Genomic DNA, 23,431 nt, shown 5'->3' on the forward strand with positions numbered 1-23,431 from the left:
AGTTAAAATTGATGTCCCTTCTTTGTTTCTTTCCTATCCCATTCCCCTTTCCAGGGTAAAGTTCCTTTTAAAGTTTGTATATGTCCCTCTGTTCTTTATTTTTATTCTTTTACTATACATATATGTATCCATAAACAATGTATAGTAATGCTTTGTAAAGTGTTAGAATTTACACAAATGTTATCATACTGTATATTATTCTATAGCTTGGTTTTTTCACCTAACAAATTGTTTTCTAAATATATGTAGATCTGGTTTATTGTTTTGTGTTATTTCTTTATGATTATTCCATAGTTTTTTTATATCTAGACTACAGAAATGGGCATTTAGTTCTAACTTTTCCCTATTCACACAGTGCTGTAGTGAACATGAAGGTGCTTGCAGAAGAGATGATATAGTTTGTTTATTTGATTTTGCATTGCAGAATTTATCCTCAGGTTAATTAAATAAAATCTTGTTCTTTAGTAAATGTTATGTTTTGAATTGAATAAAGAAAATGGATAATATTGTCGGCATCAGTTTTAGACCATAAATTTCTAAACTTTGGTCCATTTTCTCTCTGTCTCTTCAACTGATCAAACAACCTATATTTATTTAGTACCTAGCCAGGGGTTGCACTGGCGATCTCAGTTTTAAATGTAATTCTCTTAGCCTTGCATAGTCAAAAAATGTTTTTGACTTAACACTTAAAAATTAGCCATTTTACATAAATTCTTTATTTTTGTATTATCCTGAAAAAGTAGAAGCTTTGGCAACGGGAGGGGACCCACATTTTCCCATGGCAACAGTTGACCCAAGCTGAGTCACAGCTGCCCTCCTTTAGATGGACATAAGGTCTCCGGTGAAACAAATTCCTACAACTCCCCATTGTTGTTTATTATTGCCCTTGTATCAATGTTTATAGTGGAGAAATACTGCCCTACTGATGATGATTTATTGAAAGTGAGGAAAAAGTATAGCTAGACAACTGTAATACTCTAGAAAAGTAGAAGAGAGCATATTTCTCTGGAAATGAAGAATATGATTAATATATGAACAAAATGAGTTATGTGTGGAAAGATGGCAACCTTGACGGCTTAGCTAATTTATATTACCTGCATTGTTCTCTATAAACATGAAAACTCATGTTTATAGAGAACATGAGTTACCCCTACATTTATGTGCAAGTAACTGTGAGGGCTGCCCCACAGTGCAGTTGAAGATGAAAAAATAAGAAAACTGTGTAAATCTTGAAGTGCAAATCATGTGCAAATGCAAGATATCTACCTATTTTTAAAAAATCTGTTATATACACACTTGAACCAGAAAGGTTTTAAGCAGGAAGGTTCAAAACTGATGTAATCTCAACCATCCAACCTTTCTGCTCTATATTTATTAAGTATCTTATCCAGAGGCTGCAAATGAATGGTCCAGGATTTGGATTGCAAACACGTTTTTTGTCTGTCTGCCTGCTTGGTAATTTTTTTTGTTTTTAAACCAAAAAATAGTTCATAGCACAATATTTAAGGAATTCCAAAGCATGCTTAAATTTATTAAAAAAAAACAACATGCTTTTTAAAGTTACAATTTGTTGTACATGTCACACCTTTCCTCTGAACAGCCCCAGCCTGAGGACTCTTTTGTCAGGAAATTTTTTTTTTTTTTTTTTTTGTCAGGAAATTTTTAATAGAAACTAATAACTCAAAGTCATTGAATTTTCTATACCCTCTAAAACATTATCCTTCAGGATCCTATTACAACCTGAGACCACCATATAGAGATTCACCCGGAACTTTGAATCAATAAGTTTGTTAGAATAAGGCTCCGAATGTCTCATATCACAGTGTATTAATTTTGTTTTTAATTGAACTAACTTTGAAAACTCAGTTCTACCACTATTATTTCTAGCTGGTTCACACTTTCACCTGCCTAGTCTCTGTAAGTATTTGATTTGTAGCTCCTTCTTTAAGGCAATTTATAAGGATGCACAAAACTACAAATTACCACAAATTAAAAGTGAAGAGAAAGAAGAAACAAAAACAAAGGGTAAGGATAAAGTCGTATCAGAAACTAGGCCAAAAAGTTGTATCGCAATTTTCTTGCTGTAGGCAGAGCACAGATTTAACTCTGAGCTTTCTAAGAGCCAGCAGGAGAAAAAAACCTGGTAGGTTATTTTTCAGTGTCCTTAAGATAAAAACAAACCAGTTAGTTCAAAAAGATAAGTAACCACTTGGCACCATCAGCCTAGAATTTCTCATAAGGGTCCTCAAATAGGATTATGGTGTAATTATTATTACTTCTTCAACATCTCTAAGGCAGATAGATGTCTAGTATTTAACAGCTCTTAGTCAGGGAAGACCAACTACATAAGGAGTCAGTCTGAAAGAGTGAATTGTTTGTTCCTCGGTGTCTGACCAAATGGATATAGTTTCCCTCAACCTGGCTTTTGATGTGTGTTGAGATTAACCTCCTTGGCAAGTACCTAAAGTGTAGATGTTCCATACATCCAATACAGACCATTCATATGTAGGATTAATATTTTAAATTTTTTTTGTAAAAACCAAGTTTTACTTGAGATAGAAATTTTGTGAGTGCCTATAGATTAAGATTCTTCTTAAAAAAATGATTTCAAATCTGCTACATCCTTGTCTTCTGTGTAGCTTGAAGGTGGAGAGAGCGTATTCTTCCAGGGTATCCAAAAGGGGTAAAATCATTAAGAAACAGATATAAAGAAAAAGTGGGCCAGGACACAACCCTTTTTTAAGCTGCTGGAAATTAATTGCTCTGGCAGAGGTCTGTTCCCATGGATCAGGACTCATGTTAGTTTTCAACGTAGATAAATGTAAGGAACTACAGTTTTTATTCGTGTCTGTAATAGGTATGGCTCTGTGCCTTCTTTCTTTGGGAGTGCGCAAGATTCACCTTTATTTAAAAACGTGGGCTGGCTGGTTAGCTCAGTTGGTTAGAGCACAGCCTCATAACACCAAGGTCAAGAGTGTGGATCCCCATACTGGCCAGATGCCAAAAAAAAAAAAAAAAAAACCCACCACAAGATTTATTTTTTCTTTGACCATACTAGATCTACAGCTCTTTATCTTGTTACCTTCACTACTCCTCTTGAATTCAGTCGAAACCACTCTGTTTTCTTACTGATGACTGCCCCTTTTATTTCTGAGTTTGTTATATTTAGCCTCAACTTTTTATCAGTACTGTATTTCCCAACTGCTTTAAGTATTTTTGCATTTGGATATTTTGTCATCTTTTTTAGTCTTTCACTTTACAACGTTAACTTGGTCAGGCCTCAGCTAATGTTACATTTTTATCACTTTCTTTCCCATTCCTGCCCTCTCAACTCATTCTAACTAGATTGTGTGTTCCCTTAGTGGACTGCATTTCATTCATCTCTTTGTCTTACAACCTCATAGCACACAGCCTAGCAGAATAGATATTCAGTGAATAAATATGTATAGTTCTACATCTTCAACTATATTGTAAGTTTTTTAGGGACATTAAGAAAAATTGCTTTAAAATTATTTTTTAATTTATCTTTTTAACATTGCTTTTATGTTGTATGTTGCTTTTTATAGATGAGATGTATAGGTTAACTATGTGCTTACCTATATGGAACACAGATATATGTTGTTTGGTATGAATAATGGGTACCTGGTAGATCCTCAGTAGATAAATTGAATAACTAACACTGAGAATGTAGTTATTTCTGTGTTATTTGCCTCAGTGGAGACAAACGTTGGTGTGGAAAATAATAAAGCAGAAGTCAGTTCAGTTGAAGGACACTGTGCCTGTTTTCCCATTGGGTTTTCGTAACACCTGGGCAGTTGCCCTTGAATGTAAACAGGGGATCTGCCTGTAGAACCAAGTTCATACCCTAGAGAAGGCCATCTTCAAGACCAACAGCAAATAGTGGACTACATTAAGAACAAAAACAAATAAAAACAAAAACACCTTCACATAATTGCAGTTTGACCATGAAGCTCTTTTCAGATCATTCCCATTGCTTTCATCTTACTGTAGGCCTCTGCCATCTTCTACTTCCAGCCTTCCCTTGCTTTCATATATCCTACTCATTACCTCCAAGACAGTCACAATGACACACCAGCTTCAGAACATTCCTCCTCTTGCTTAAGATTATCAGTAATTTCTCAGCCTTGCCAGTTAGCTCACTTGGAACAGCTGATGCTGATAACACCAAGGTCAAGGGTTTGGATCCCTTACACAGACCAGCTCCCCGCAGCCTCCCCCATCCCCCGAGAATTATGGTGATTTTTGCATGGTAATAATTCCTTTAGGCTGTCTGCATTAGTATTCACCATTAACTTGTCAAAACACACAGGACAGGTATGTCTTCAATTATTGTTGTATGATGCTTGGAAGTATTAGCACGCTTTTTCCTCTTGTTTTAAAGCAATTGATTTTTAGGGCCAGCTGGGTGGCTCACTTGGGAGAGTATGGTGCTGATAACACCAAGGCCAAGGGTTCAGATCCCTCTATAGGGATGGCCGGTTAGCTCACTTGGGAGAGCGTGGTGCTGACAACACCAGGTCAAGGGTTAAGATCCCCTTGCCTGTCATCTTTAAAAAAAAAAAAAAAGATAAATAAAGCAATAGGTTTTGTTGTTGTTACTTAGTTTTGACTTTAAAAAAATAAAAAGAATTTTAGAGGATTATTGTAGCCATGTTTGTCTTATTGTGACTTGAAAATGTAGCATTTGTAAGCAGAAATCAGAAGAGTAGTATTCATGTTAGGTGAAAAGGTCTTTAATTTTTAAAGTCTTAGTGTAAAGTTGAGACAGCCAATTGATTTTTCTACAGGATTTGAAAATTGGTGTACTTTCTCTGACATACATTAATTAGTGTTCAATCTTTAAAAAGAAAAAGATTACATTGAAGCCAGCCCCAAGTAGCTGGACTTTGATGTATCTTTTTGGGGGGCAGGGGGGTGATTGGGGGGTATGGGGATCAAACCCTGGATCTTGGTGTTATAACTTCAATGTATCTTATTGCCCCCAGATTTCAGAATTTGTTTTTTGGAATTTTAAAAAAGGATGAGAATAAAATGATACTGTGTGTCTTTACTTTTTGAGAACAGTAAATTTTTTTCTTAGTTTTACTATGATGCCTGCAGTAGTCATTTAGAAATACCAGATACCTACTGATGGAGTTTGGATGTGTTGTCCCCTCCAAAACTCATGTGGAAATTTGATCTCCAATGTGGCAGTGTTGGAAACTGATTGAATCATGGGGGTGGATCCCTCATGAATGGATTAATGCTCTCCCTGGGGGAGGAGGGGTAGTGAGTGAGTTCTTGCTCTATTAGTTCCCACGAGAGCTTGTTGTATATAGGACCCTGGCACCTCCTCTCTCTCTCTCTCTCTTGCTTCCTTCACCACGTGAACTGCTTGTACCTGCCAGCTGCCTGCTGTTTTTCCGCCATGAGTAGAAGCAGCCTGAGGCCCATGCCAGATGCAGCTGTCCCAGAATCGTAAGCCAAATAAACCTCTTTCCTTTATAAATTACCCAGTCTCAGGTATTTCTGTCATAGCAACACAAAACGGACTAAAACACCTACTGTGTTAATTATCATGAATTTGGTAGAGATATGATGAAGAATATGTTAAGGTTGCAGCTTTGGAGGAGTGTGGTTGAGAAGACAACATCATGGCAGATAGTTACAGTGTAGTATGAGAAGTGTTAAATATGTATATGTACCAGAGTACTATGAAATCACAGAGGAGGGAGTGACTTTGCTTAATTTTTTTTTTTTTTTTTTGTCAAAGCTATGTTAGAATGGTAAATAAAATCCTCAAGTTCTGTTATTTATGCTAGCTGCTGAGAGTTTTGCTAATGCTATTAAGTATTAGATTGAACCTGTGCAATTGCCATTATTAACAATTTTATATGGTTTAACCCTAATGGTATTTTGGTATGACAATTAAGACAAGAAAATCAAACATGGTTATTATCTTTTGCCAGTACTGTTTCACAGTTGTTGAATAATTGATATTTCATTAAAATATAGCTTTGAATATTGAATAAATATGCCATTTGGGGAAAACATTTTTTCAAGTTCAGCTTGATTTCTCTTTTTAAGAAAATAATGTATATGAAAGAATTTTATTAACTATAAAGTGCTATGCAGTTACAAATTATTTTATAGTTGCCCATAAATGTGGAAATATAGTTATTTAATTTGGGAAATCTTGCTTTCATACTTTGGTTTCCTATAGACATTTGTTGAATTACAGACACTGTGCCTAGTACTAGAGATTGAATCCAGTTTAGTATTTGACCTGGGGAGGTCAGTCAGGTACCAGAGACAGCATATGTATAGTTACAAGAATGTGGGAGGTAGTGCAGTATAGAATCAGTGATTTTTCAAATTTATCTTTTTTTTTGCAGCTGGTTGGTACAGGGATCTGAACTGATGTTGTTTCAAATTTATCTTAACAGTGGAAACATTTCTTCAAAAGCTCTTATGCAAAAGCCTAATATGTAAACAGCTAAAAACTGAATACTGCCTACTTGGCCTCCTCTCTGTCCTCATGCCTACTGTTTGAAACCATTTGTGTGGGAATTAAAAACAAAGCTGATTTGAATCCTGGCCCTGCCAATTTATAGCTGTTTGACATTGGATACATGATCTAACAATGAACTTGTTTCCTCATCTGTTAAATGTTAAATTAGTTTTCTAGCTAGATGTTGTAAGAATTAAACAATGTAGGAAAGGGGCCTGGCATGTAATGGCATTCAGTAAGTGGTAGCTATGAGGATTACATGTACATGATACAGTGAGACTAAAGAAGATACCTATCTGCCAAGAGGAATGGGATGGTCAGGGAAGGTTTCACAGAGCCTTCTGATGATGGGCTTAATCTTGAAAGTGAATGGAAAATTGACAGACATGTGGATTAGGAACATATACCCAAAATAAAACATTTTAATGAATACTTGGGAATGTGGACTGTAGCCTCTTTATACCTTTCTGGAAATATATGGCTTTACCTGACTACTAGATAGCTTTTCTGTACATTCTTTTGACTCACACTTATAGTGTTAGGCTGGGTCAGGCTAGGGTGAGAGGCGCTAACTTTCTTGGGCTAATTAAGTTAGCTCTTAAACTAAAGGGAAAAAGTACTCTAAACCTGAACTTGTATGCTGTGTATTGTTCATGGACAAGTTCTTCCTAAGTACAATTGCATCACTGTGTTGAAAATTAGTAATTTTTATGTCCTCCTCTGAGGTCTTAGGTAGGTAAGTATTTTTGCCTGAGATTCAACTTAATGGGACTACTGCTATGGATAAATTTTTTGCAGATGGATACATGTACTTTGGATTTGTTTTTTTTTTTTAAAGATGACCGGTAAGGGGATCTTAACCCTTGGCTTGGTGTTGTCAGCACCACGCTCAGCCAGTGAGCGAACCGGCCATCCCTATATAGGATCCAAACCCATGGCCTTGGTGTTATCAGCACCACACTCTCCCGAGTGAGCCACGGGCTGGCCCTTACTTTGGATTTTTGAGAAAGAGCTAGAAAGTTAGCTTCTAGGAAAAGCTGGTGAATCATAACTGGATACTTTTTCTACCTCAGCACTAAAGGATCATTCCTCTTTTATAACAATCAGATTTTAAGCAGACATTACAGTGTTATAGGTTAACACGATGATGAGGAATTAAACAAAGTGGAGGAAGTAGAGAACTAAGAACAATATACATACATATATATAAAATCATATAGTTCTTACATGTAGCAGGCACTGTTCTCAGCATTTTCCATCCATCAACTCATTTAATCTGCATGACAGCCCTATGAAATAGGTACTACTGTTATTAGAAGAAGCTGTATCAGATAACTTCTACATAAGGGGGTTTGCAAACTACAACTAGCAAGCCAAATCCTGCCTACCACCTGTTTTTGTGTGGCCTGCAAGCTAAGAATGGTTTTTATAATTTTTACTGTTTGAAAAAAATCAAAAGAAAATTAATATTTTGTAAAATTTATTTGATAATTTAATAATTTATTTAAAATTACATGCAATTCTAATTTCAGTGTTCATAAAGTTTTATTCAAACACAGCAACACCTTTTCTTTTATATATTATTTTTTATTTCATTTTGGGGGGGGTGCAGCTGGCCAGTATGGGGATCTGAACCCTGACTTTGGGGTTATAAGGCTGCGCTCTAATCCACTGAGCTAACTGGCCAGCCACCTATATATTGTTTATTGTTGGTTTCTCACTTCAGTGGCAGAATTGAGTAGCTGCTGACAGAAACTGAATGGCCTGCAAAACCTAAAATACTTTCTGGCCCTTCGCAGAGAGTTTGCTGAACGCTGTTCTAGATAAAAAGAGAACACAATCAAGATAAAAAGCAACAAAGGTAATGTAGATGTAAAAGAATGTGTCTTTATGTTAGAACATACCAGAAAGACTAGATAGTTATATAATGAATAGCTGCTGTATTTTTTATTGAAGGATTTTTTTGAAGTCTTTTATAAAACTTTAACTATAATGAAAAATGCTTACTTATTTCAGAATGTTGGGGTGGCCTCTTTTTCTTGTTATAATACCTCTCCAGCATATGTCTGAGGGGTTTTGTAAATATTTATTTGAATTTGAGTGACAGTTGTTCCAATTACAATTAAAATTTGAGTGCCTTGTCTTCCTAATCTGATTTTGCTCTTGGAGCCCAGATAATATTTTCTGCCACTGATGATTTCTCAATTTCTTTTTCTATATAATTTTGCTTTTGACCTTTTAGTACTAGGTATGGTTTGTGTCTTTGAGTGTATGGTTCTCTACTGAGGATGTGTATCAAAATTACCCGGAGAAATCGAAAAAATTCATGTCTCTTCAGAATTTCTGAGGATGAGGCCTAGGCACGGTCATTTTCAGAAAGTACCTCAGGTGATTCTGCTGCACACTCCTAGTTAAGATCCATAGTTACTTTAGCAAATCCAGTTTAAAAAAAAAAAATACATATGTGGCATTTATTGTTCTGTTTCCCAGAGGTGTTCTCCAGCCTAAAGAATCACTGCCTAAATCGATGGAAACTTGTAGAGGTCAGCAGCATTCACTTGGTGAATTAGTTCTCTCTTTTGATGGCACTCAGCGCATAGAATAATAAAATCAAAGTTGGAAGTTACATTAGAACAAGTAGTATAATTTAGTAGTCTTTGTTTTTATGAGCTATTTGACATCATAGAATCCCAGCGAATCAGAAAATAATGGATTTAATAAGATAGAAAACAATTTATAGGAAACCCAACCTTTTTAGGATGAATAGTTTACATTCTGGGACCATTTTATTTTGTTAATCTTTCTACAAAAACTGTGGAACTTGTAGATCCTTTCTTCTTGTTTTCATTTAAGTGTATTTTAACACCAAGGAAAGTTTGGAAGAAAACTTAACCCACAATCTCGAAAATCATATTAAAACAAGTGTCTTTTTCCACATTCCTTTCCACTATTTGTTTATAGGTATATATATTTGTGTCATACAGAACAACTGGTTTGAAATACAACATACTAGAAAAAGCTGTATACAGCACAATCTAAACAAGTCAGAATTCAGTTTCTTTGGAAACTTCATGTGTTCAAAATGGCTTCATGCTGAAGTCAAAGAAGGAGGAAACTCATTTTTGGGGGCAAGGAAGAAGTAGTCTTCATTCAGCTGGGATGAAGATTATATCTAACACGTCTTTGATAGCTGTGCCATGGCAATGAGGATGAATCCAAATTAATGTCCTTAAAAGGAAAGCCAAGAAGTGATGATGTGTACAGGCTGAGAAAGAAAAAAAACAAAGAGAGAAAAGGGAAGGGAGGAAAGATCAGCAATAAGATGCTGCTTGTGATGGCAGTGTAGAGAGCAATGAAATAAGAGGATAGGATGAGTTCTTAGTTACCTATTTTGTTCCTCAGTAGCCCTTGTTCAGGCCCTTGTTTGCTACAGGGTGGGAAACAGTTTTTTACATTTGACAACCCTTGAAGGCATTAGTTTGCTTGGAGGGTACCCAGAGAGTAGAGTTTAAGCAGTAAAAGGGTGAAAAGTATTCATTTCTGTAGAGTTTAGTGACAGACTAAACCTATAGTATAGTAATGGGTTTTATATTATTATAACAGTAATACTGGCAGTCTGGGAGTATATTAGGGTTCTCCAGAGAAACAGAACCAATAGAGTGTGTGTGTGGTGTGTATGTAGAGACAGAGAAAGAGAGAGAAATGGATTGGTTGATTGAAATTAAGGAATTGGCTCATGCAATTGTGAAGGCTGGTAAGTCTGAAATTGCAGGATAGGTGGACAGGCTGGAGAACCAGGGAACAGTTTATGTTGCAGCTCAAGTCTGAAGGCAATATGTTGACAGAATTCTCTTTTTTTCAGGAAGTCAATATTTTTCCTCTTAAGGCCTTCAAATGATGGGATAAAGCCTGCCCACACTATGGAGGGTAATTGGCTTTACTCAGTTAATTTTAATTAACTAATGTTAATCCTATCTAAAAAAAAATATGTTCACAACATCATCTAGTGTTTGACCAAATATCTGGGTAGTGTTCACTACCAAGGTGACTAGCCAAGTTGACACACAACATTAACCATCACAGGGAGTATAATAGAAGCTATCTATAATATATATTCCAGTCTTCTAGTGAAAGGCAAAGGGCAAAGCCAAAAATGGTTGATCTCACAAGAAAAAAATGGACATTTAGATATGACTTACATTGTGTTATTTAAATCTGTTTGATTTCAAAGGCCAACAACTGTTTCTACTTTGTTAATTCAGATTTACAGTCTAAAGCTGTGGACCATCTATTTGCAATACTTTCCTTTAATATTGGAGTTACTAGACTTGAGACTGGTAGGAATGATTCTAAGTGGAAAAAAAAGATGGTATCTTAATCTTTGGCCCAAGGCTAATTGAAAAATATAAAATATTTTTATATGTAAATTTTGGATGGGTGACTTAAATCTTATAAAATGAGATATGGTGTTTAGCAGTAAATAATAGAAAAGTGAGGAAATGGTAAGGCTGTTGAAAGAATTTTACAACTTTTTCAGTGAACTATGCCTGAGCCCGTTTCACTCCTCAGTGATTTTACTGTACTGATGAAGCAACCTGATCTTCTTTTGTTTTTGTTTTGGACCTGCCAATAGCAGGTCCAGGTGAATCGTGGGATTCCAAGCTGAAGCAGAATAAGAACAACTAGACATTTTAAAGTCTTGGTATTTGATTAAAAACTTTAAATCATATAACATTTTCAAATTGTAGGGATGGAAAAAGTCTAACTTTTCTCATATTTTAATTGTTCACACAGAGCAAAGATGCTTAAGGAACATACGGTTAATATTGTTTAATTTTGCCATCCTTATTTTTATCAGAAAACAATTTCAAGATTCTAGATGCATATCTCTGTAGTTAAAAAGGTGGGGAAATCATAAAGATTAATCTTAGGAAATGAAGTTAACTCTCAAAGGGTCTTTTATCCTCCTACATAATCTCACAGATTTAGACTATAGACTGGCATTTTTCAGAATATGCGATGCAATGATTTCGTAGGAAAATTTACTTTTTCATTACTTGACTGCATTGCAGTATAGCACTAATTATGTAATTAAAACATTCTTTTTTATCTAGAATTATAATCAGACTCAGATATTGAGAACTTAGAGAAACTTGTCTTCTGCCATGACAAGGAGCATCATCTGATGCAGTGATGAAGAATTTGCAGGCATACTCAAAATACCCAGGACCCGTTATTCAGATAATGAGAAATGTTCATTTTACCCATACTGTGAGGGCTTTGCAAGTCAAAACGTGTGTATATGTTAGTTATACAGAAATCAGGATGATTTGGACAATGCAACCAAAAGGGGAAAGGAGTGGGGAGAAGCTGCACAAGTGAAAAAACATTTCCAGAGGGTAAGACCATGTTTTGGGAGATGATTGCTTCAGTTTTTATTTCTCAAAATTTGTAGTCATGTGACACTCCCCAGGAGATCGTACACATTCTTTTACACTTTATGAAAAAAGCATCAAAAAGTAAGCCAATTTCAGGGACTTTTATAGTAAAGCATGTCCCAAGTTCATTGGTGGTGTTCACTGTTCTTTTGTTGGGATTTCAAAAACACATATAAAGCTTGGAACTGATGGCAGTAGATAACACATATGGTACTCCTTAGTTTATAGAATTTATTTACATTATTATCCTGCATAATCCTCACTAAACCCTGTGAGGTAAGTTTCACGTTTAAGTCCATTTTACAGTTGAGGAAACTCATTCTTAATAAAGAAACTGAGGTTTTAGGGAGGCTATGTGAACTTAACTTTTAAATACTAAAACTTGAATCCTGAATTCTTTGTAATATGCCCCATAGATATGCCCCATGCCATATTTTTATAAATACTACTTGATAAAATCCACCTGATTTTTAGTACGTTAAAAAGAAAATGAGTAATCTCTTCTTTTGATTAATTTTACACTTTGTAGCTTGAAACTTTAGATGAGATTCACCAAGCAATTGCCTTGTTGATTGTCTAAGCCTAATGTAAGATAGCATTGTACCTTGCTTTAATGTTGCATTCAGAACATTATTGGAACTATAAAGGTCACCTTAGAAGAGAAATGTACAGATTGTTTTGTAAATATCAGATTTCTACCTAATTCTCTTGAAATCTTTGTGACTTTATCGTAATCTACCTCAGTATTCTCTTATGAGGGTCCTTCAAAAAGTTCGTGGAAAAATAGAATTAAAAGATAACGAATCTTTCCATGAACTTTTTGAAGGCCTCTCGTATTTTAGTGTGATTCTTTTTTGGTTGTCTAAAAAACAGATTATTAGGTGGGAAAAGTATGACATGGACAGTGAAGATAAATAAGTTTTGTATCTAATGATGGATGCTGGTTATGTGTGCTCTTTAAACTTTGGTCTGATTTTTAAAAAACATGTACAGCCAGCATAACTAAGAAAGTAGCTTTTAGTTCTCTAACCCAAACTGAGATCTTAATTCATTAAATTATAGACAAAACATTTTTTCATTTTTTTAATAGCTTTAAAAAAGATTAGCTTTTTTTTTTCCTTTAGTGGATTGTGTACAAAATCTGTGTAAAGATCATTGGATAAAATGGTTAAAAAAAATATATATATATATATTTATATTCATAATATTAATAGTCATACAGATTCATAAAATATCTTTTGTTCCATTAGTGAATTTGAAAAAAAATTTCTATTTTGTGGAACAACTATGCTAAAAACCTGATAATTTGCAGGGTATCATGGAACGTATAGTTTATTTGGGAAGTTGCTTAACAGAATCTTGAAAATTAACTGATCTGAAAAGGTAGTCAGTAATTCTTGGTTGACAGTAGTTTTTACCTTCATTGCTTTATGTGGAAAATATTTGGATTAGAATTATGAGCTTTGTGTGCTATTCAAGCATGGTATAATCTTTTGGCCCTCTTTAAAGCTTTGTCAACTGACAATTTTATAAGGGCAGGAACCAGTGGTAATTGTTAAATCACTGTGTAAGTCCTAGTGGCACTCTTTCACTTATTTCTACATGTAATGAAAAATAAATCTGATGATTTTCATTTTTATGTTAATGCATCTCTAATGTTAATGTGTGATTAGTTGTTTGTGTTTTTCTTCACACACATCCTTTATTTTCTGTATTTTCTCCCATTTTACAAACTCCTAGTTGGTAGAGACCAGTGTATGAAATAGATTACTAAAGAACTAATATTTCATGAAGGTGGATGGGAAGAATTTAAATTAATAATTGATCATCTTGTGTCATGAAATTATTTTTTAATGCTCCGTTGTTTCCTTTCTCTTTTGTTTTTTACTCTTCCCCATTCTCTTTCTGTGGTGAGGTACTTACCCAAGCATGTTTTGTCTTAGGTGCTGCACTGGGAGGCAGATAAGTGGATATATTAGAATAGAGAATGCTTAAGAATTCTGCATTCCAAAGCATTCTGTTTCTAGTGCTTAGGCAACACTGATCTGATCTCTAAGAAAGTGGATATTGATATGCAGATGAATAAACCAGACTCCTCTTTGAAATATGTTTGTAAAATATACAAGTAGCTTAAAAGGAAATATTGAAGTACTGCCAAAATACATTTCAAAAATGATGTCTTCTCATTCATTATGTTGGCTCTGGAAGGATTTGCGAACCTCCTTAAAAATGCATGTAGTATTTTATTTATCTTTATATGTGTTTCTTTGAGAGGAGAGATCTTAGCTTTCATCACCTTTTTAAAGGAATCCAGTGACCTCAAAAAAGGTTAAGAAGGGCTGACCCCAGTGGCTCACTCGGGAGAGTGCGGCGCTGGGAGCGCAGTGGCGTTCCCACTGCGGGTTTGGATCCTGTATAGGGATGGCCGGTGCGCTCACTGGCTGAGCGTGGTGCGGACAACACCAAGCCAAAGGTTGCGATCCCCTTACCGGTCACAAAAACGGTGGGGGGAGGGGAGAAAAGGTTAAGAACTCCTCTAGCAAGTGGTATAAAAATAGATTATTTGTACTGTTTGTTATATAGATAGTTCATTGCAAAGTGGTAATTCTAAACCCTCTTTAACTCCATTTAAGGACCATGTATTTCTGTTGTCATGTGATAATTTTGCAATTATGTGTTAAAACATTAATCAAGCTAAGAGGTAACTGTAAAGTAAATCTGAAAAATTCTGTACATTCTCTATATTATGTTCTTAAAATAAGTATGATAACTCAATCACATACTTATCTGATAGTAAATATATGAGGAGAATCCAAAAAGTTTGGGGAAAAATGGAATTAAAAAATAAAAATAAAAAATGTAAACTTTATTTCTCAGCATAAGTGCCATCAAGTTCAAGACACTTTTGTAAGCAATGATACCAGCCATTTAGTCCATCCCTAAGGAACTGAGAGTCCTGGGAATTTGACCATGTAAATGTAGTTTTTTTACATTATTAACTGAAGAAAAATGGATGCCCTTTAAAGATTTTTTAAGATTAGGAAACAAAAAGAAGTCAGAAGGAGCCAAATCAGGACTGTAAGGTAGATACCTAATGATTTCCCATCGAAACTCTCACAAAATTGCCTTTATTTGAGAAGAGAAGTGGCAGGAGGGTTGTCATGGTCCCACTTATTTAAAATTTTCATTGAAAGCTCTGCTCTTGTCTGCAGCTGATCTAGGCACAACAGTTTTGGCACTCATTGAGCAGAAAGTCTGGTCAAGTAATTTTTCAGTCAGGATTGTATAAGCTGAACCAATTGAGATGTCTGTGGTGTTGGCTATTGTTTCTGCAGTTAATTGTTGGCCCTGTTTAAATGACGACACAAACAAGATTAATTTTTTTTCCTTGCAAAGTTGTCTGCCTTTGTGGCCTTCATCTTCATCATTGTCTTGTCCCTTCTTAAAATGAGTTATCAATTTGTAAACTGCTGATTTCTTTGGGGCATTGTCCCCATAAACTTTTTGTAAAGCATTAGTGATTTCACCATTCTTCCACCCAAGCTTCACAATAAATTTGATTCTTCAATTTTAGTAGAATTGCACACATGTGTATATATATGTATATATATATGTGTGTGTGTATGTGTATATATGTATGCACATATATATGTGCATGCACACGTTAAGGTAGGAAAGCTTAAAGGTAGGAAGTCAATAGAGGATGAAATAATCTGAGTTAAAAGGATGTTATCTACTTAGGTGTTATCTACTATTAAGAAAAGTCAGATGAATTACTCAGGTTATAGAGTTGATGACAGACTTGAATCCACATTTTCTTTTTTAATCTGCATCTAGTGCTAATCAAATCCATTGTCTGTCTTTACCATACATCATTAATACTTAGCCAGTTGTAATCGAAACATTAAACAGTTAATATTACATTGGGAAATTGTAAATGTAACTATCCCACTCTGACTACAGCCTTCTGGTTGTTCTCCCAGGGCATAGAGACCTTTACTTTCTTGATCTCTCTCATCTCTATTTGCCCCTCCTATTTTCACTTTCTGCACAGTAAGCTTAGGCTCTTTGACCCATTATTTCAACTCTTCTCATCTTGCATCCATTACACATACCTTGCAAATCCTCAGCCTAACCCTGGATCTTTTAAATGAATGCCTTTTCTGTTTTTGCAGCCAGACCGTCCATACTTACTAAATAAAAATCACATCTTTGGAAATTGGTACCACTAACAATTCATGGTTTCCAGTCTAAAAAAGTCCTTTCTGTACTTCCTGTTCAGTTTCTTTTCTGTCATTCTTCATAGCAGCCAATTCAAGCCTCTCGTTTCTCTCCCTTATGTCCCCTCCTCAGTAAATAACCTTGCTTCCTGTTTTCCAGAAATATGAAAACATATCTACACATTTTTCTCCTTTCTTTCTCACATAGTGGAAGATGTGACCCATCTTGATGTGTAAGGCTTCCACATCTGGAATCCCATTCTTTTACCTCCCTTCTCCCTTAGGTTCTTGTTCCACTGAGTCCCTCTTTTGGTTTTTGAAAATATTTCTGTTACAGAAAATGTCAGACAATAAACAAAATTAGAGAATAGTGTAGTGAACCCTCATGTACCCATTAATCAGCTTCAGCAGTTACCATCCAGGCTAATTGTGTTTCATGTATCTCGTATCTACTCTCCCCAACCAGATTTTTTTTTTTAAGCAAATCACAGACACCGTGTCATTTTAGTGATAGCCTTTTAATTGTTGTCTCTGAAAGACTACAAAATAACCACAGTACTGTTATCACTCCTAAAAAAATTCATAATTATTCTTTAATATCTCCAGATATCCAGTCAGTGTTCAAATTTCCCCAAATGGATTTCTCCAAATTGGATTGCTCATTTTACAATTTGTTAGAATCTAGATCTAAATAAGGTCTATAAATTGCAATTGGTTGATATGTCACTTGTCTCTTTTAATCCATGGATTTCCTTTTCCGTCTCTTATTCTTTTCTTGGAATTTATTTGAGGAAACTGGGTCATTTGTTTTAAAGGATGTTTCACAGTCTAGATTTTGCCAGTTGTATCCCCATGGTATCTTAAAAATATTTCTCTGCCCTCTATACTTCTTGCAAATTGATAGAGCTAGAGGTTTGATTAGATTCATATTTGATTTTTGTGGCAAGAATACTTCATAGGTAGTGTAGTGTTACTCCATCACTACACTGCTGTAAAATATAGTTAATATAGATATATAACTTTTTACACATCATGTCTGGTTGTCTCTTTGTTACATTAGCAGCCTTTGGTTTATTAGGGGGCAAAAATGATGACATTAAAATTCTTCATTGTTTTCTTCATTTCCCTTGTGTTTTTTTCTCAATCATCAAGAATTTAAGCATCTAATTTTTTTTTTAAATTTTATTTTGTCGATATACAATGTGGTTGATTATTGTGGCCTATTAAGGAAATTCCCTCCCTCCTCCCTCTCCCCCCTCCCACCCAACAATGTCCTGTTTGCTTGTCATATCAACTTCAAGGAATTGTAATTGTTTTGTCTTCTCCCCCCCCCATTTTTGTGTGTGTGTGTGAATTTATTTATTTATTTTTATCTCCCACCAATAAGTGAGAACATGTGGTATTTCTCTTTCTGTGCCTGACTTGTTTCACTTAATATAATTCTCTCTAGGTCTATCTATGTCGTTGCAAATGGCAGTATTTCGTTCTTTTTTATAGCTGAGTAGTATTCCATTGTGTAGATATACCACATTTTCCGTATCCACTCATCCGATGATGGACATTTGGGCTGGTTCCAACTCTTGGCTATTGTAAAAAGTGCTGCAATGAACATTGGGAAACAGGTATACCTTCGACTTGATGATTTCCTTTCCTCTGGGTATGTTCCCAGCAGTGGGATAGCTGGGTCATATGGCAGATCTATCTGCAGTTGTTTGAGGAACCTCCATACCATTTTCCATAGAGGCTGCACCATTTTGCAGTCGCCCCAACAATGTATGAGAGTTCCTTTTTCTCCACAACCTCGCCAGCATTTATGGTTCAGAGTCTTTTGGATTTTAGCCATCCTAACTGGGGTGAGATGGTATCTCAGTGTAGTTTTGATTTGCATTTCCCGAATGCTGAGTGATGTTGAGCATTTTTTCATATGTCTGTTGGCCATTAATATCTTCCTTAGAGAAATGCCTACTTAGCTCTTTTGCCCATTTTTTAATTGGGTTGCTTTTTTTTTCTTGTAAAGTTGTTTGAGTTCCTTGTATATTCTGGATATTAATCCTTTATCATATGTATATTTTGCAAATATTTTCTCCCACTCTGTTGGTTGTCTTTTAACTCTGTTAATTGTTTCTTTTGCTGTGCAGAAGCTCTTTAGTTTCATATAATCCCATTTGTTTATTTTTCCTTTGGTTGTCCATGCTTTTAGGGTCGTATTCATGAAGTCTATGCCCAGTCCTACTTCCTGAAGTATTTCTCCTATGTTTTCTTTAAGAAGTTTTATTGTTTCAGGCTGTATATTTAATTCTTTAATCCATTTTGAGTTGACTTTAGTGTATGGTGAAAGGTATGGGTCTAGTTTCATTCTCCTGCATATTGATATCCAGTTCTCCCAGCACCATTTGCTAACGAGGCTGTCTCTTCCCCAGTGTATAGGCTTGGTGCCTTTGTCAAAGATCAGATGGCTGTAGGTGTGTGGGTTGATTTCTGGATTCTCTATTCTATTCCATTGATCAGTGTGTCTGTTTTTATGCCAGTACCATACTGTTTTGGTTATTATAGCTTTGTAGTATAGTTTAAAGTCAGGTAGTATTATGCCTCCAGCTTTATTTTTTTTGCTCAGCGTTGCTTTGGCTATGCGTGGTCTTTTGTTATTCCATATAAATGTCTGGATAGTTCTTTCCATTTCTGAGAAAAATGTCATTGAAATTTTGATGGGGATTGCATTGAATTTGTATATCACTTTGGGTAGTATAGACATTTTCACTATGTTGATTCTTCCAATCCAAGAGCATGGGTTATCTTTCCATCTTCTTGTATCCTCTCTAATTTCTCTCAGCAGTGGTTTGTAGTTCTCATTATAGAGATTTTTCACCTCTTTGGTTAACTCAATTCCTAAGTATTTTATTTTTTTGGTGGCTATTGTAAATGGGCGGGCTTTCTTGATTTCTCTTTCTGCATGTTCACTATTGGAGAATAGAAATGCTACTGATTTTTGTGTGTTAATTTTGTATCCTGCTACTGTGCTGAGATCATTTATCAACTCCAAGAGTTTTTTTGTAGAGGCTTTTGGCTGTTCGATATATAGGATCATGTCATCTGCAAACAGGGACAGTTTGACTTCATCTTTTCCAATCTAGATGCCCTTTATTTCCTTCTCTTCTCTGATTGCTCTGGCTAGTACTTCCAACACTATGTTGAATAGGAGTGGTGAGAGTGGGCATCCTTGTCTAGTTCCTGTTCTTAAAGGAAAAGCTTTCAGCTTTTCGCCATTCAGGATATTGGCAGTGGGTTTATCACATATGGCTTTAATTATGTTGAGATACTTTCCCTCTATACCTAACTTATAGAGGGTCTTTGTCATGAATGAATGTTGAATTTTATCAAATGCTTTTTCAGCATCTATAGAGATGATCATATGGTCCTTGTGTTTGATTTTATTAATATGGTGAATCACATTTATTGATTTGTGTATGTTGAACCAACCTTGCATCCCTTGGATGAATCCCACTTGATCGTGGTGAATAATTTTACGTATGTGTTGCTGTATTCTGTTTACTAGTATTTTAGTGAGGATTTTTGCATCTATATTCATCAAGGATATCGGCCTGTAGTTTTCTTTTTTGGTTATATCTTTACCTGGTTTTGGTATCAGGATGATATTTGCTTCATAGAGTGAGTTTGGGAGATTTGCGTCTGTTTCAATCTTTTGGAATAGTTTGTGAAGAATTGGTGTCAATTCCTCTTTGAGTGTTTGGTAAAATTCTGCTGTGAATCCATCTGGTCCTGGGCTTTTCTTTGTTGGGAGCCTACTGATAACAGCTTCAATCTCCTTTATTGTTATTGGTTTGTTCAGATTTTCTATATCTTCATGGCTCAGTTTTGGGAGCTTGTGTGTGTACAGGAATTTATCCATTTCCTCCAGATTTTCAAATTTGTTGGCATATAGTTGTTTATAGTAGTCTCATATGATTCCTTGTATTTCAGATGAATCAGTTGTAATATCACCTTTTCATTTCTAATTTTTGTTATTTGAATCTTCTCCCTTTTTTTGTTAGCTATGCTAATGGTTTGTCAATTTTATTTATCTTTTCAAAAAACCAACTTTTTGATTTACTGATCTTTTGTATTGTTTTTTGGGTTTCAATTTCATTCAGTTCTGCTCTGATCTTAATAATTTCTTTCCATCTGCTAACTTTAGGTTTGGATTGTTCTTGTTTTTCTAGTTCTTTAAGGTGAAGTGTTAGGTTGTTCACTTGCCATCTTTCCATTCTTCTGAAGTGAGCATTTAATGTGATAAATTTCCGCCTTAGTACTGCTTTTGCAGTATCCCACAGGTTTTGGTATGATGTATCATTATTTTCATTAGTTTCAATAAATTTTTTGATATCCTGTTTGATTTCCTCTTGGACCCATATGTCATTAAGTAGAATGCTGTTTAATTTCCATGTGTTTGTATAGTTTCCAGAATTTCGTTTGTTATTGATTTCTAATTTTAATCCATTGTGGTCTGAGAAAATACATGGGATAATTCCAAGTTTTTTGAATTTGTTGAGACTTAATTTGTGACCTAATATGTGATCTATCATGGAGAATGATCCATGTGCTGATGAGAAGAATGAATATTTTGAGGTTGTGGATGGAATGTTCTGTAGATATCTGCCAAGTCCAATTGGTTTAGAGTATTGTTTAGATCTTGTGTTTCTCTGCTGATTCTTTGCCTAGATGATCTGTCCAATATTGAGAGTGGGGTGTTCAGGTCCCCTGCTATTATGGTATTAGTGTCTATTTCCTTCTTTAGGTCTAACAGAGTTTGTTTTATAAATCTGGCTGCTCCAACATTGGGTGCATATATATTTATGATTGTTATGTCTTCTTGATGGATCAGTCCTTTTATCATTATGTAGTGTCCCTCATTGTCTCTTTTTATGGTTTTTAGTTTAAAGTCTATTTTATCAGATATAAGAATAGCTACTCCAGCTCGTTTTTCTTTTCTGTTTGCACGGTAAATCTTTTTCCATCCTTTCACTCTTAGTCTATGTGAATCTTTACGGGTGAGGTGGGTCTCTTGAAGGCAGCATATAGTTGGGTCCTCCTTTTTAATCCAGTCAGCCAGTCTTTGTCTTTAGATTGGGGAATCTAAGCCTTTTACATTAAGAGTTGTTATTGAAAAGTGTTGATTTGTTCCTAGCATTTTATTGATTATTGTTTGGTTGTCTTAGGTGTCTTTTGTTCCTTGCTTTCTGATTTACTGTTTGTGTTCTGTATTTGTTGGTTCCTTGGTTTGTAGATAGCCTTTTTGTTTGTTTGTTTTCTCCTCATGAATGTCATTTTTATTATATTAGTGGGTTTTGATTTTTCTTGTGTTTTTATGGCAGTGGTAGTTATTTTTCAGGAACCAAACCCAGTACTCTCTTGAGAATTTCTTGTAAGGGTGGTCGTTTGGTGGTGAACTTTTGCAGTTTTTGTTTGTCTGAGAAATATACTATTTGCCCTTCATTTCGGAAGGGTAGCCTTGCAGGGTAGAGTATTCTTGGATGATAATCTCTGTCTTTTAGTATTTTGAATATATCATCCCATTCCTTTCTGGCTTTTAGTGTTTGTGATGAAAAGTCTGATGTTAGTCTGATTGGGGCTCCCTTATAGGTGATTTGACGCTTCTCTCTTGCAGCTTTTAAGAGTCTCTCTTTGTCTTTGAGTTTTACCAATTTGACTATAACATGTTTTGGAGAAGACCTTTTTGGGTTGAATACATTTGGAGATCTTTGAGCTTCCTGGGTCCGAAGATCTGTGATTTTTCCTATACCTGGGAAGTTTTCTGCCACTATTTTGTTGAATATGTTTTCAATGCAATCTCCTTTTTCCTCCCATTCTGGAATACCCATGCCTCAGATATTTGAGCGCTTAAGGTTGTCTGATATCTCTCTCAGATTTTCTTCAATGCCTTTGATTCTTTTTTCCTTTTTTTTTTGTCTGCCTGTGTTATTTCAAACAGCCCATCTTCAAGTTCAGAGGTTCTCTCTTCAAGTTCTGCAAGCCTGCTAGTTAAACTCTCTGTTGTGTTTTTTATTTTGCTGAATAAATTCTTCAGTTAGGCAAGTTCTGCTACATTTTTTTTCAGGACATTGATTTCCTTGTACATTTCTTCTTTCAGGTCCTGTATACTTTTCCTCATTTCATCATGTTGTCTAGCTGAGTTTTCTTGTATCTCATTCAGTTTCCTTAGAATTATCACTCGAAATTCCTTGTCAGTCATTTCAAGGGCTTCTTGTTCTATAGGATCTAGAGCTTGAGAGTTATTAACCTTTGGTGGTGTACTTTCTTGATTTTTCGTATTTCTGGTATCTTTTCTTTGATGTTTATTCATTGTGCCAGGGGGTTTCACAGTCCACAGGTTTGACACTGTTGTCTGACTAAGATGTTGCTGTGGTTGCCAATTTGGTATGGCTACCTCAGTGACTGCTCAGTTGGCCAGTAGTGCCTTGTGTGTGTGGTTGCCTCAGGTCTTGGGCCTCTCCGGGGAGCCACCTCCCTGGTCAGCTTGGACTCAGTCGGGCTGCTGAGTCACGGAGTGGTACCGCAGGGTGTTTGGTCTCTGCCGAGTTTCCATCTCCCCTGCTGGACTTCTCCCTTTTCCGCGTGCATGGGGCCGGGCTGCTGGGATGTGCGGAGGCACCGCAGAGCTTTTGGTCTCTGTGGAGCTTCTCCTTCCCTTGCTGGATGTCTCCCTACTCCGTGCATGCTGGGTAGGCCTTGGGATGGACCCGGGTGGCAGTGGTGAAGCCTACCTGCTGCTGGATGGTGCTGCGGCAACCCCCACACAGGGTGTGTGGTCTCTGTGGAGCTTCCGCCTCCCCTTTTGGACGTCTCTGCTCCATACGCACTGGTCCAGGCTGCTGGATCGTGCAGCGGCAATGTGTTCCCCACGGAGTTCTCGCCTCCCCTGTCAGACGTCACCCTGCTCCTTGCGCACTAGGCCAGGCTGGGAATGGAGCTGGGTGCCTGCGTTGAAGCCTCCCTGCTGGATTGTGCAGTGGCTGCCCCACAGGGTGTGTGGTTTCTGCGGAGCCTCCGCCTCCTCTGCTGGGTGTCTCCCCACTCCGTGCGCACTAGGCCGGGCTGGTTATGGAGCCAGGTGGCGGTGGTGAAGCCTATCTGCTGGATCATGCAGTGGCAGCCCCGCAGGGCATGTGGTCTCTGCGGAGCTTCTGCCTCCCCCGCTGGACATCTCCCCGTTCCGTATGCACTTGATGTTATGTTTTTATAGTTGT

At 36.2% G+C, this 23,431-nt stretch overlaps 1 protein-coding gene across 7 annotated transcripts in view; it reads left to right on the forward strand.

Annotated features, from left to right (window-relative positions):
* PAFAH1B1 (platelet activating factor acetylhydrolase 1b regulatory subunit 1) overlaps positions 1–23,431 on the forward strand; it is a 77,207-nt gene that overhangs the window by 11,541 nt on the left and 42,235 nt on the right. For 2 of the 7 annotated variants that reach the window (XM_063112731.1, XM_063112732.1), the window contains exons 2-3: positions 5,409–5,478; positions 8,238–8,372. The exons of 4 other annotated variants lie outside the window; for them this stretch is intronic. The gene's annotated coding sequence lies outside the window, so the exon portion shown is untranslated. The remainder of the gene's footprint in view (positions 1–5,408; positions 5,479–8,237; positions 8,373–23,431) is intronic. One more of the 7 variants, XM_063112733.1, reaches the window with a different exon arrangement.

The sequence above is a fragment of the Cynocephalus volans genome, chromosome 10 (assembly GCF_027409185.1).
Source record: "Cynocephalus volans isolate mCynVol1 chromosome 10, mCynVol1.pri, whole genome shotgun sequence".
In the NCBI taxonomy this organism is placed as follows: domain Eukaryota; kingdom Metazoa; phylum Chordata; class Mammalia; order Dermoptera; family Cynocephalidae; genus Cynocephalus; species Cynocephalus volans.